Source organism: Castor canadensis, chromosome 6 (assembly GCF_047511655.1).
Source record: "Castor canadensis chromosome 6, mCasCan1.hap1v2, whole genome shotgun sequence".
In the NCBI taxonomy this organism is placed as follows: domain Eukaryota; kingdom Metazoa; phylum Chordata; class Mammalia; order Rodentia; family Castoridae; genus Castor; species Castor canadensis.
Genome location: NC_133391.1, coordinates 85,749,588 through 85,764,706, shown reverse-complemented (window position 1 = coordinate 85,764,706; position 15,119 = coordinate 85,749,588). Strand labels below are relative to the sequence as shown.

General features: G+C 38.2%; 1 protein-coding gene across 2 annotated transcripts in view; it reads right to left on the bottom strand.

The window, feature by feature from the left end:
• The window catches only part of Fbxl17 (F-box and leucine rich repeat protein 17), a 481,585-nt gene that overhangs the window by 213,921 nt on the left and 252,545 nt on the right, over window positions 1-15,119 (bottom strand). The gene's annotated exons all lie outside the window — the stretch shown is intronic.

Here is a 15,119-nt window from a genome sequence, read left to right as displayed (position 1 = left end):
CAGATGTAGCCATAAATATAGACATGGCTAGCTGTGTTACTTGGTTCAATGACTTCTCCCTTCAGCCACAGTCTGAGCTTTTTAACAAATATCTGGGACTGACTGTTAGAAATTTATCTTTGAGGAGAACCTCTCTCACCTGTGACTCTGAGTCCACCGTGGTATGCTTTCTGATAGGTTGTTGCTGTAAAGTAAAGTTGTTATTTTACATTGACACCTGACACTCTGGAGAGCAAGTCTCTGAACTGTTCTGGGCCTCAGTTTCCTCACTTGAAGAATGAGGGGTCTAGGTTAAACTACGTTTTTCCACTATGAGTTCCACTATGAGATGGCTGAAGTGACATTAATGCCACTTATCTTCTTTACCATTTTTTTTTTTTTTTTTAGTAATGCTGGGGAATTGAACCCAGACATTCTCCCATTGAGCTACTTCCACAGCCCCAAATATTATTATTATTATTTCTTACTTTGGCTGTACTGAGCCACATAATCATTTCCAACCTGAGTGGCCTGGGCTAGAACCCAGTTGCTTTTCTAATGGGATAAGAGTCTGATCTAGAAGCGTAATATCCTTTCATGTCAGTTGAAAGGTTTGGATCACAGAGTTAAAGGCTTGAATGTATTTGGGCATCAGTACAGCTGTTTAAATGTTTTTAAATTTCCCTTAGATCTGATAACTGGAAGGGGACATAAGACTTGCCCTCTTCCTACCATTGCCTGTTGAAGAGGGAAGCATCTGTTTAGAGGTTCTGAGTATTGGAGTGACTTAGAAGGTAGAAATTTGTATAGGGGACCTCAGTTTACTTTTTTTACTTTTATAGAAAAGGTCTATTGTAATTTAAGGAGCCCTGTGAAGGCCACTTCTCTTGGTCACCCAAGGCATACTGAGGCCAGGCCTCAGTACAAAGCTTCCAACATCTACCAGCCAGAAGACTGGAAGATGCAGGTCCCATCTAGAAAGAACAAAACGTTAGGATCCTGTCTTTTAGCTAACAGCAGGCAGCCTGTTTAATAAAGGCTACCTTTTTAACAAAGAAATCATTTGTCAAGTAGAGAAGGGCATTCAGAGGGCATTTCAAGCCAGTAACAGTGCCATACGGGACAACTAGTGTTAATATTTGTAGGGAAAAATTTATGCTGAGGCCAAAGGTATAGAAAATTCTAAATGAAAAGTTTAGAGACCACAGTAATGTCTATTTAGTTATTTCTGGAACTATAACCTTGAGCTAACAATTGACTTACAAGGGTCTGATGCCCTGAGGTGTGAGGTGGAGCTAGGAGCAAGACTTGTGCAAGGCACTACTCATTCCACACACACCTGGGACAAATGACCCTGACTGCCTAGGCCTGATCCTGTGGCCTGTCACTCCTCCCCCCTTCCTGTGTACTCTGCGCCCATTTATTCTAGGGGAAGTGGCGGTGGGCCACAGCCATCGCCACGTGTGGCTGGTGGCCCGGGATTTTCTGGGTGCTCTCTATGGATTTTCGTAGCTATGGCAGGTGTTTTTGCTGTGTCCAGGAGCCGGCATCCTGTGCACAGGTGCACCTGTTTGCTTTCCCTCCTCCCCTTGTGGGGGCGGAGTTAGAGCATAAGAGGGCAGCTGCAGTGTTTTGTAAGCACTTTTGTAAAGTGGCTGATTTAAAGTTACGTTAGACTGAGAGGCCTGGCAAACTAGTTGGAATAACTTAAGTCATAAGGTACCATGCTACAAGTTTTTCATGGGAGGCAGGGTCCCAGTAAGCCCAGGGAGGGGAACGCAGAGCCTGGAGGCATGATGCACGCTTAAGGGATTAGCCATAACCTGTGTCTCCAGGTTGCTCCCATTGATTGGTACTAGCAGGCTTTCAGCAAAACGAAACCTCCTCTCTCCAGTCACCGAATAAACCATGAGCTCTCTCAGAGCTGGAACCGCCTCGAGGTCAGAATAGGCAAGGAGTGGCTTGCTTAACTCCATGACAGGGAAAGTTTTTCAGGAAGATAGGAGGAGGTAGGTATGGTAAGCAGTGCAAGAAGTCTGTTTACATGGGGAAGGAGGAGGTTTGGAGAGGAATTGGTTGATTTAGAAACTGGTTTACAGGCTGATAGAATCTGTGCAGGGGAACAGAAAGTACAGAGGGAGGATTTGAAGTCAGAGAGCCAGATTTAGACAGAGGTATGAAAAGGCTTGGACATAATGGAATCTCTCCCCATCATCCCTATCGCTCACAGTAGTTATATGTCCCATAAAAGGTTGGGATTTAAAGACCCAAAAAGGGACCAGTGACTTTGGTTGTCTAAAGGATAAGTGGGCCAGATTTGAGTGCAAAAGTGGATCAATTTTTTTGGTTTTATCTCTGGGGTCAGACCCAAGGTGTCTAAATTATTGAGGAGGCATTTTAGTGGGGAGTCAGACGGCAAAGAGGAGGTGGCCCCCATAGTGGGAGCCGGTTGGAAGGATATATGGAGTCACGGGGCGTCCCCTCGTGGCTCGAATATCCTGAGAATGGTACAAGATGCACGGGAAACAGTCATCACTGCATTCAAGTGGCTTGTAGGGCCCCCGGGGCCTGGCGGCTGTGGGTCACCCAGCGCTGGGCTTTGCAGATGGGCAGTCTCCAAGACCGATGACAAAAATAGACCCAAGCCGAACAGAGGGAAGGGAGCCCCCCCCTCTACCGTCTGAGTCCCAGAGATAGCCGAAAAGGGGGGGTGTGTTTAAACCCCAGAGACACCAAAGGGAGAGACCGCAAAGGGAGCCCAATAAGGGTATGTGGACTCACCAAAGAATGTCCAGTGTTGGATGCGAGCAGGGTGATCGGGAGGATGAGTCCTGGCCAGTCATGTCCTCAGGGTGGTCGTGGGGTGAGTTGGAATCAGGGTCCCACCAGGATTAGTGGGGAAACCTGCCCCGAGTCATGACACCAAATGTAAGGAAATGTGGGCCCCAAAGTGACCATGTGGAGAGGAGTGATCTGGCCAAGAGATTCTTTATTGCCTGGTGGGAGAGGGAGAGAGCAGAGAGAGCCAAGAAAGAAAGGGAGAGAGAGGCAGGGGCTTAAATACCCCTCAGGGACTCAGCATGATCTGATTGGTTAGGATCTTATGGTTCATGCTGATTGGAGGTTGGGGCAGAAGGAGGATTCAAGCTAGACTTGAGGCAGGACTGTGACCCTGGAAAACAGAAGCTTAAGGGTGCAGTAAGAACTGAAACCTATCAGCGCCATTATTGTCAACAGGTAAGGCATTGGAACCAATTATTCAGCATTTACCAATTACCCACTAACTGCCAGCCTCTGGCAATAACACTCAAGAGTTACTGGTATCAACCCAAGCTATGTCAAGTAATAGTGATAGTCTCTTTACAGAGGCAAACAAATAATCAAACATCAAGCAATATTGTAATTTGGGATGACAGAAGTTTGTGTGAGTGCTACTGAAACTTGGGAGATGTACCTTACCCAGTATGTCTCTTTCTTGAATGTGAAAGAAACCCAGTTTGAACTAAGTTTGCATAAAATGCCAGTCAATTAGGTTCCATAAGAAAGGAGAGTGCATTCAGGAAAACTGGAAACTAAGGATTCTAAGTCCCACTTTCTTTCTGTGTCTTTCCACTTACCTCTGCAAATTGACATCTATTTTAAGCACTTTCTCTGCAATTCAGAAGTATGGCTGAAAAAGCTCTAGGTTGACACCTTCCTATTTTTTACTAGACACAGCACAAGCTCTGTTGACAACTGACTCAGAGTAATCAGTAAACAAGCCCTCTTAGGAATACTACCTTAGAGGTCTGATGTTAAACATACTGGATGTCTGATAAGAAGATGATAAAAATGTGAACAGCAAAATTCTGATCATTTTTGGTTCGACAATAATTGTACTTCCAGAGCAGGCTTACTAGAAAGCTGGGTGCTTCCTAATGAGACCAGTGGGAAGCTTTTATTGAGCACCTTGACTGTGTTGCTGAAAAATAATTTGAACAATGATGGGGCTAAGTGATCTTAAAAACTCTCTCTACAAGAGTCCTTTAAAAAAAAAAGAGAAAAGGAAGAAGTGGATATAAGATACAATTGCAGACTCCTAGTTAAAAAGAAAAAATAATGGGGCAGGAGGAAGTGGGGAGAAATGACCCAAACATTATATGCACATATGAATAAAATAAATTAAAAAAAAAGAAAAATAGAAATAATGTATCTGATGTGATCAAATGAACTGGGTGGAGTTTTAGTACTATTAAAGATGAAGCATTCTTTACCTGTATTTAATATAATCTCAGGATTGTGCAAGAACTGGAGAAAGTCACTAGAGAAAAACAAAATACCCTCAAACTAAAATATGCCACCATCAGCTTGTATTAGACAAAGTTAAATGTGTAATTATAGGCTTTCTCAGAAAACATAACCAATGTGATTATCAGGCTGTATGGTTATTGATGGGTGCCAGCAATGAGGTTTTAAGGATTATCTCACAGGGGGTTTAGAAGTAGCAAACTCATCAGGGGTTCTGGTTGCACAAGGCAGGATTATCTGTTGCTTACTACCCAGCAATTGCAATGAGGCTAATTTATACAACAATTAGTTACAAGTAACTCTTTTGAAATGCATTGTGTGATTAATTGAGTTGGCTTCAGGAAAGCACCTTGTTCCTACATTGTTGTTCACTTCAACATAATGCCCCAAGAGCACAATCCAATTAAGAAACAAGGCAGGGAGGAAGATATTAGGTATGGTATTTCTATATTATACAGTACTTTTGTACAGGATTGAACATCACCACCTACTCTCTGCAGGTATCTGATATACTAAGCACATCTGTGTGACACTCTGGATATAGATGATGGAAATAAATAAGATTTAAAGAAAATATCCTAGAAAAAAAGCACAACTAAAATTTATGGTTAAATTTATTGGGTTTAAAAAAAATAAAAGCCCAACTATAGTTCAAATATTCTTAAGAGAAATATAAAGGGCCATGATTTGGCTTATGGACTATGGTCAGTTGGTCCAGTTTCTTTGGGGCCTGTAGTAAGGCAATACAACACGGTGGGAATATGTGGCAGGACAAGCTGCTCACCTCATGGTTGCCAGAAAAAAAAAAGAAGAGGGTTCCTATACAACCTTCCAGGACATGTACTTAATGAGCTAACATCATTTTACCAGGCCTCACCTCCTTCCAAGAGCACCACAGGGACAAATGGGATGCCAAGAAAACTACATTAATCCCTTCAAAGGGTATGCTCTCAATAAGGACCTCCCTCCACTCCACTAACCACCTCTTCTTAAAGATCCCACCATCTCCACACAAGACAAAGATGAGTAAAGACACAACACATGAAACATTGGGAGACAAACCAATCAACTATTTACATTTGTTTTGGAAGGTACTAGTATATAGCAGTATTGTTGAGATTTTATGGAATTAATCCACTACTTTGTTCTTGTCCATGACTAAATGGAACAAGAGATAAGAAAAAAAGTGAAAAATATAAAACCCCAAATAATCAATGTTTCAGTAGGTATGAAATATGAAAAATCTTTAATGTGGATAACATTTACCTAATACAAAGAAAATAAAGCAAAGATACTAGATTCCTCCCCATAGCTTGTCTGTTACCCTCATCTCAGAACCCGCCCCCGCCAACACACACACTAAGGCACTAACTACTTTTATCATGTACATAGGAATAACCATTTTTCAATCCTTCCCCAGTGCCATGTAAACAACCAAAACTCTGCTTTCTATGGTTTGGTCCCAGAGTTTATGAAACCAGCAAGCTATAGATAGCTTTTGAAAGCTTGCTGGAAATGTAAATGCTCTCATAAAATATAATTAAATATGATTGGAAAAACACATATGGCATAATAATACCAAAACAGAGGGACCTAGGCCTTAAGTTATTGCCAAGTCGCTAAAGTTTGAGGGCCAATACTTTTAACATCATCAGTATGAAGGGTCTTACTGACACCTAAGCTGGGCGGTGGCCGGTGGGGCAGGGGGGAAGAGAAGCAACTTTCAAAATGTAAAAGAGTTTCAGACTGATTTTCATAAGAAAGATGGAAAACTCACTGTGTTTAGTTTATTCTACTTAGCAAAGAATTTATCTTTCACGTTCTTAAAGGGGCTTCCTTCTGTATTATCAATAAAAACTAATACTGACCTTCCTCCTAGAAGGTTAAATGGCTAGCTTCTGTTTGAAAGGCTGGACTGGACTGCCTTTTCTCAAAAGGAATGCTACATATATGTGCCACAAGCAATGAAAAAGAATACACTATCCCTCCAACCCTTCATTAGTCAGAGGATCTTGGCAACAGCAGTGCTACTTGTACATGGTCTCTGCATGAAAAACTGTTTTCAAAGGTAACCTTGCCAAGGGCTATGTTCTGTCTTGGCAAAAGGAAGCAAACTTTACTTTTCTATCAGTCAGTTTGCTCTGCATGAGAAACAGGTGTTAAGGTATGAAATGGGGCTTGTAACAGTAGCATAATAAAACTTACCCAAAATAAGTTTCATTTGGAAAGAAAAAAACAACTCAGAGATAATAAGCCTGCAGGGCTGACATGTTTTTCCAAAATGCAAATCATGAAAACTGGTTAAGGGATTAAATGTTCTTTTGCAAAATGACCATGGAGATTATAATCATTAATTAAAATCATGTAAATAATTTTCTAAAAGAACTCTCCCTTTTTATCTCAGGTTTCAAACAGCCTAATGGTAAAAAGGTTTAGTCTCAGAAGAGATTCTCTAATTAAAACTAGAAATCTGGTATAATTAATAAGTGTCAGTCTGCAATCTTAACCACTTAGTAAAGGCAGAGGAATCAAGTGCTGATGGCTTATAAAAAATAAAATTTCTAAGAAAATGAAACTTTCATAAGCTGTACTTCTATAATACAATAGGTGTCCCAGACAAGACTAAGAACTTGTTATAAGAGATAAATACTTTAACACTTAAAATTTCTATATGCCAGTTGTATTCATTTTTATTTTTTCTCTTTGGAGTTGCAACTTGATCCAAAAATCAGCTTTTAGTGATTTAATTTGGGCCTACCTTTTTGAATTATCTAAGATCCTTGGTTATTTTTTCCTATTATCTTTACCCAAAGATGAAACTAAGCAAAAGAGACAAGATGAAAGTCAAACGTATGAATTTCAAATTCTGATTACATGGTTTTGTACAGTTCCTACATCCTCCTTCCTTGCATTGGATGTCCAACTGTATGATAGCTTTAGAGTTTACAAGTTAAATTTTATCCCCAGTAACAGCTCAAAGTACAAGGTGAACAGCTGCTATCAGGTAACAACACATTCAGAGGCATTTATCACAAACCCTTGTCTTATTGTGTACTGTTGGCTATTCCACAGCCCTTGACTTCTATATAATCCACCACTAGGTTCTAGTAGAAGCTGACTCCACCCCTGGATCCAAGTATACAACACTGAGTCTAGGCTAAGCCAATTAGTGCTTCTGTGTCCAGAAAGGATTTCTCAGGACTGAGCAGACTGAGCACTGTGCGTAACACCAACAGATGCTTTGTCTTGCTCCAGACCAGATGGAATGCAGATGCAGGACCTCAGACAGCTTGTAACACCAGAGAGGTTAGCCTATGGGAAAAGTGTTACAAACATTGCAGAGGAAAAAAATCAAGAAAACCCAGAGAATGGAGCAGGAGCTGCTGGATTAAGGAAAACTTGAAGCTCATCCAACTTCTGGGCCTCTATTTACAGGGGCCAATTAAGTCCCTGAATAAATGCAAGTGAGTTGTTTTTATCACCTGAAACATAAATAATCCATATCAATGTAAAAATGGACAAGGTACTCAACTCAATTATGTGTTAAGATAATTCATTATGGTAGAGACAGTTATACACTGTCCAGATTCCCTTTCAAGAAGGAAACTGCTGCCAACAATGGGGTAGAGGAAGTAGCCAAACATAGCTATTGGTTCCTTCAGGGTCAGCCTTGGCCACAGAGAATCACTTTACCAAGCAGCAGGCTGCAATGGTTATTGAGCCAGAGGGGACAAAACCCTTCATTTCAGTTGGAAGAAAGACACTTCAACAGGCAAAACTTGCTTCAGAGTTCCCCATTGGATTGGCTAACTGTGTTAGCCACTTTTTTGCCTCTGTGACAAGACTACCTGAAATAATTAACTTAAGGGAGAAAAAACTTTATTTTGGATAACATTGGTCAGTGGTTTCAGTCCATGGTGGTCTGGTTCTGTTGCTTTTTAGGCTGTGGTGAGGCAAAGCATTACAGCAGAGGCATAGCTGGGCAGGGGACAGGGTAGGGGAATAGCCTACCTCATGGCAGCTAGAAGGCAGAAAGATTTTTAAAGGGGGGAGGGGAGGGTAGCAGGGAAAAGATATACACTTCAAAGTCACATCACAGTGACCTACTTCCTCCAACCAGGCCCCACCTCTAATAGCCCAATCAGTATGAACCAACCACTGGATTAGCCATTGATGAGGCTTAGCACCTTTATCATCCTATCGCCTCTCAATAGCACCACCAGCTTGGACCAGGCCTTCAACACATGGATGTTTTGGAACAAACATTTAATATTCAAACCATACCACCAAAGCATCTTTGTGTCTGCATCAAAGTTTGAATTTTACCTCTACTAAATCCTTCCTTCACACTCATGGACAGTGATTCCTAATAAACAATTAATACCCAATCTCCATCTCTGTGGCCACTTCCAAACAACCCAACTTTAGTAGATTCAGTCTCTGTCCTCTTGCACATTAGAACAAAATACAAAATGAAAATCAATATATATGTGAAACCACAGAAGAAAAATCCTCACCAAATCCCTATAAGCAAAATGCATAACATAGATTTTCTACTGCCTTACCCCTCTGTGCTTTGTTTAACACATTGGAATAGTTCAATGACCTTAGTTGGAAATCTACTTAAAATTGACAAGGCCTGTAAGCAATGTGATGTTTGTCATAAGTTTCCAGTTTTGCTTTTTTTAAAATAATAATTTCAAATGTTCTAACAACCTTTTCCATATTACTGTCCTTTTTTTATTTAGGGAAGTTGACATATAGTCTAGGTAAGATTTAAGTATTTAGGTGATGAGAAATAAGTTATTTTCAATCAAAATTTGCATAGAGGCAAATTTCTTTTAAGTTGATTCCATATTTTCATTAACTGACATTATAAAGAAGGAGATCAACTGGGCAATAAAATGATCACATCTGGGAATATTGGTTTTCTTAAACTAATACAGTTGAATGTATAAACAACCTTGATGAAACAATAATTTAGGGATTCCGTTCTCATTGCTTCATCAAAACACTTCTTGTTCTGGTCACCAAACATATACTTATCATAAAACCCACAGAAATTCATCATTTCCTTTTTTCTGACTTCCCTAAAACATTCTCATCCCCTTGATACTTCTCTTCTTTTGATTTCTATCACATAACATTCTCTTAGCTTTATTCTCACTTTTTTTGTCTCTCCTCTGTATACTTTCCAGGCTTATTCTCCTCTACCTAGTCATAAAAGGATATCTGTTATATATTGGCCCAAAGGTCCTTTTTCCTTCTCACTCTGTAAGTTATTTCTGGTATTCACAACCATACCCATGGCTCTAAAGTAGTACCTCTCCACTGATCACTAATATGCAACTAATACATAAATACATATGATCTCTATATCCACAGATCACTCATATATCATTTCACATGAATGTCTCAAAGGCACCTCAAATTCCACATGCCAAAGAGTGAACTTTTCACAACCCCTTTTTCAAGTTGCCTACTTCAGAAGAATGGAATGCTACTCATCTTGGAATAAAATCCCAAGGTCAAATAGTCTGAGGTAGTATTTTCCTCTCCTTCACTGTCTCCCCAAATCTAAATCCACTATGTTCTATTGGTTCTGCCTCCAAAATATATCTTGAATTCATTCACATTTCTCTACTTCTAGTGGTACTCACCATCCAAAATATTTTAGCTCTCCCTTTAACTGCAATGGCCTCTGAACTAGACTAGCTGGCTTGTGCCTACAATTCACACTCCTATATTTAAAACAGTTTAGTGAAACTGCTGCTCTTGGGATGAAGACAATTGGAACAGATCCACAAGGCCTTGAGTTTTCTGCCTTTTGTCTTGATCTCAAGCTGCACTGCATTTTTCCTTATACCTGTACCTGGTCAGTGGTTCACTCTCACTCCCACCATGGTCCCTTACTACCTACATTTTCCTCTGACTTCAATGCTTGCCACAATTTTGTACCCATACCCTGGGTAATTCCTGTTTCTTCTGATTAATCTATACCTTCACAAGGAAGATTTTTATGGTCCTCTGATTCTGCAGCCCCCAAGTCCTCTCCCCCTTATTATAAGCTCAGATAATTAAAGGCTTACTTGTGTAACTTTGTATCTTTTTGTGATTGTTTATGATTTTCCTTCAAAAACTACAGACTACTAAAAAGAATGAGACCCAAAGCACCCCTCACCCTTTGTTTTTTTGTTTTGTTATCATTATACCTAAAATTCCTAATGCAATAACTCATATAGTAGACACTCAAATCTTATTTGATAAAAGAATGGCCAAATACTCAATAAATATAAGATTTTTAATATGCTTCATAATATAAACACATTGTAAGTAATGTATTTGAAAAAATCTGACTACATAAAAATCTCCTGTGTTGTTAAATTATTAGTATCTTAAAAATATTTCACATTTATAAATATCATATGGCACACAAACTGGGAGCCATTCATCCTCCATTTTCTTATCTTTTTCCTTGTATTTCTTCCATTGCGTGGACTTTCTTGAGACCAGCCAAACAGTCTGAATCAAGACCAACTCTTCCATAATGCTTTGTCTGAATTTAGCACTCAGTGGTCAAACACATTCTTCCTTCCTTGCTTCCTTCCTTCCTCCCTTCTTTCTTTCCTTCCTTCCTTCTTTCCTCCATCCCTCCCTCCTTCTTTCTCTTTCCCTAGCCCTTCCCTCCCTTCCTTCCTTCTTTCTTTCTGGCAGTACTGGGATTTGAACTCAGGGCTTTGTGTTTGCAAGACAGGCACTTTACTGCTTGAGCCATGCTCCTAGCCCTTTTTCACTCTGGTTATTTAGGATATAGGGTCTCGCTTTTTTTTACCCAGGCTAGCCTAGACCGTGATCTTCCTATTTTAAGCTTCCTGCCATCAATACAATGACAGGAACATGCCACCATGCCCAACTTTTTCCATTGAGATGAAGAATCAAACATTTCTTTTGCCTAGATTGGTATGGAACTGTGATCTGCCCAATCTCAGCCTCCTGAATAGTTAGGACTATAGGCATGAAGTGTCCGGCTTCAACCATATTATTTCTTATAGCAGAGGGTGGCACTTTTTCTCAGAAGAGCCTGATAGCAAAGGGGCTTTCCAGATTGTATGATCTTTATCACAAATACTCATCTGTCACTGTAGCATGAAAGCATCCATATACAAGTAAGTAAATGAGCATAGTTGGGTTCCAAGAAGGCTTTAGTTACAGATGATAAGTTTGAATTTCATATAATTCACCTCCTTCTAAAAAAATTATTTTAACTTTTGGAAATGTAGAAAGCCAGGTTGTAGGCCTTAAAAAACAGGTAGTTGACCAGATTTGGCCTACAAATCGTAGTCTTTTGGCCCCTATCATGTAAGACACACCAAGAATTCTACAACTGCATACCTGACAAAAGGTGCACTACATAAGGGTTATTTTTAAAGGTTTCAGAAGTTGGGCTCTATATTGCAGGTAGTTAAACATTAATACAACACCCATCACACATATACTTGCCTTTTTGGGGGGGGATACTAAAATAACCAATAAATTAACTTGTGCCACCTTTTTTTCTCCCCTCTTATGGAGAGGCATTTAAAAAGAAACTATGTTGCTATATTGCTTTAACTGAAAATTGTTACAATGTGACATTACCAAAGGAAGTTATTAAAATCAACTAAACAAAATTTTATCATCCACAGCTATTTATTTATGTGAAGCAAGATTTCTCCCTAAAACATGCAACCTAAACAAATTACAGAAACAAAGTGAAAGGTGGGGCTAATATACTGCAACTGTTATCTAAACAGATAATAAAAAATAAGTAACAATAATAACAGTAATTAATATTTATTGAGTTCTTTATCATAGACCATTCATTTCCTACTTAATAACTAGCTTCTTTCTTAAATGAATTCTTGAGTAAATGCAATATATATTTGAAGTTGTATGGCAAAATTACAGTAATAAAACAGCACATTTTTGTTTTATGCAGTTGTTTTGTATACAATTTGATTTGGAAAATCAGGTCTGCTTTTACTTTATATTTGCCTTTAATACACCACCCACTTGGGTACTTTATTGCATGCTTCTTGTTATTTTTTGCTTCTCTGGTATTTGTTTCATCTAAACTTTAAACTTTACTTCATTTTTTTTTTTTTAAGCGGTACTGACGTTTGAACTCAGGGCCTCATGCCTGCTATACAGGTGCCCTACCTCTTGAGTCACTCTGCCAGCTCTATTCTACTCTAACAGGTTGTTAAATATGCTTCATGAGGACAGTGATCAAATACACACACACACACACACACACACACACACACACACACACACACACACACACACACACACACAAAACAAATATACCATTCATTCCCCTAAAGCAGGCCTTAGCACAGCAGACCTTCAGGGAATGGATTGCTGCTAATAAAACTGAATTTTTAACTTAATTTGTGAATTCCTTACATCTGCATTTTGGTTAAATACATTTCAGTTAATTTGGGGTATATGTAAGAATTTTTGAACATTTTAAATATACTCTCTTTATAGTACATTATAGATTCAAATAATATGTGCTTAGCAAATACTATGTGCTATAGCATAATCTGTAACAATATGGCTTCTTTTGTTAATTTAGGTGTCACATACCTCTGCCCAGAAAAACACAATGTCTTCATTTTCTTTTTTATATTCTTGCATTACCTTTGGCACTGTCCTACCATTTACCAGGCTGAGAAAAATTGTGACTTCAGACATCTTGCCTTTTTTTAGTCTGCATGTTATTTTACATACTAAACTTGTTTGAATGTACCACCAAAAATTAACAAGTTTTTCTTGCGATTAAAGATCAAATTAGTTTCTCTAAAGCCTCTTCCTGGTACACTGGACTAACCTGTATCTGGATTTTTTTTTTTCTTGTGACCCTTAACATGACAGGGAAAGATAGACACAATGACAGCAGATAATACTTGGCCTTCAGAAACCAGAGGACAAGACTGAAGCTGAGTGGGTCTATATTTACATAAATGGGAAATTTACAAAATTTGCATTTGTATTTTTTTCTACTGCCAATTATCATTTTCAGGTCTCATTAAATCCTTTCCCCAAAAGGAGTACACAAAAAGATCTTTCCAATTACATACCTGAGGAATGAAAGTTTTCCAAAGGGAAAAGAATGAAAGAAAGAGTAACTTCCGGATTTGTACATACTGTTATGATTATGGACTACCTTGAGAATTTGGCTTTTTTGTTTTGTTTTGTTTTCAAATAAGAAAGGACTATGAATTAAGAGATTGACAATGGTACCCTCTCTTTAATTTCCAAACTATATCTTTATATAAGCAATCTGTGAGATAATTACTCAGAGAATCAGCAACAGAGAAGTAAAACATTCCTCAACCATTTACTTAGACAAACAGTAAAATATCAATAATAATAATTATAATAATAATTTTGGTGCACTTGCAAAGCTGGCGCTCTAACACTTGAGGCATGCCTCCAGTCCATTTTGCTCTGGTTATTTTTGGGATTGAGGTCTCAAAAATATTTGCCTGGTTGGCCTCAAATCTCAATCCTCTTGACCTCAGACTTCCAAGTAGTTCTAGTTCAGATTACTGATGCCCAGCTCAACAATTAAAATTTTAACCTTATTCATGCACAGATCTCTTTACTCTCTTCCTTAAAGCCCTAATGCAAGCTTCACATAATTCTAAATATTCTTCCAGTGAGAGTAAGTTAAAATTCAATTTTCATAATTTATTAACAAAGCTGATAAATATTTCACTTTTGCAAAAGATGTCATTTTTGGCATTTTATATGCCATAATTAACTCATACGATTATGGCCACATCAAAAAACTCTCCCCACTTCATTTTGTCAGTAATTTACTAAAAAAAAGCAAAACTTTATGAGGAAGCAGTCAGATCCACCACGGTGGAGCATTAAAACGATTACTAAAGATTTCCATTGAATTTCTAAAAGAGGAAGAAAAGCTGAAAAAGGCAATATACACTGCTAGATATTCCCTAAGGGTCACCAATGAAAAAATATTTTATCATACATTATTCAGTAATTTCATTTTCTATCCATTCAAATTTACAATCCTACACTGACAGTTTTTAGCATCTTTTGGTTAAGGCATCTTACTGCATTTATATTTGCAAAGATTATATTCAGATCTCATAATTAAGTGGGTGGATCGTCTAGGGGTAAGTACAATACAATAAGATTTAACTCGGGGGTGTCTTTTTTATTCTAATACTTAACTTTATTTCAAGATATAATGTAAACACACAATAATATAAAGAGAAACAAAGCATTATTTTTTAAAAATAAAAACCATTAAATACTTTGTAATCCACAGACTAAGGATGCTAGAGTTAGAACAAATATACATGCACTACAATTTTTAATTTTAGATGTCCATATTCTCTTCTGTAGTTCCTATATCACTTGTTTCAAAATATTAGCAAGAAGTCTGTAGTTTAAAAATCAAAATCTGTATTCATTGGTAACATGCTCCCTGAAGGCTGAACAGTTAAGAGCAGTAGGATCTGAACCTTAAAAGTTCACACTTCTAGAGGGCAGGCCCAAAACACAAACTATGGCACTCAGAAGCATGTGCTTTTTCCAGTCATTGTTTTATGCAAATTAAGCTCTTTGTGACCAAGGAATCAAGAAACAAGGATAAAACATGAGGGAAAAGCTATTTTTCACTAACAAGATTTAAAAATATCATCTTTCTGTTAAAAAGAATAAAATTGATTATGTGTCTCCATATATCTTATTTTTAGAAATTTGTTCAAACATTGGTGAAAGCAACGATTTTATAAAGGAGGGGCAACTATTTTATAATCGAGTTTTCTTTATAA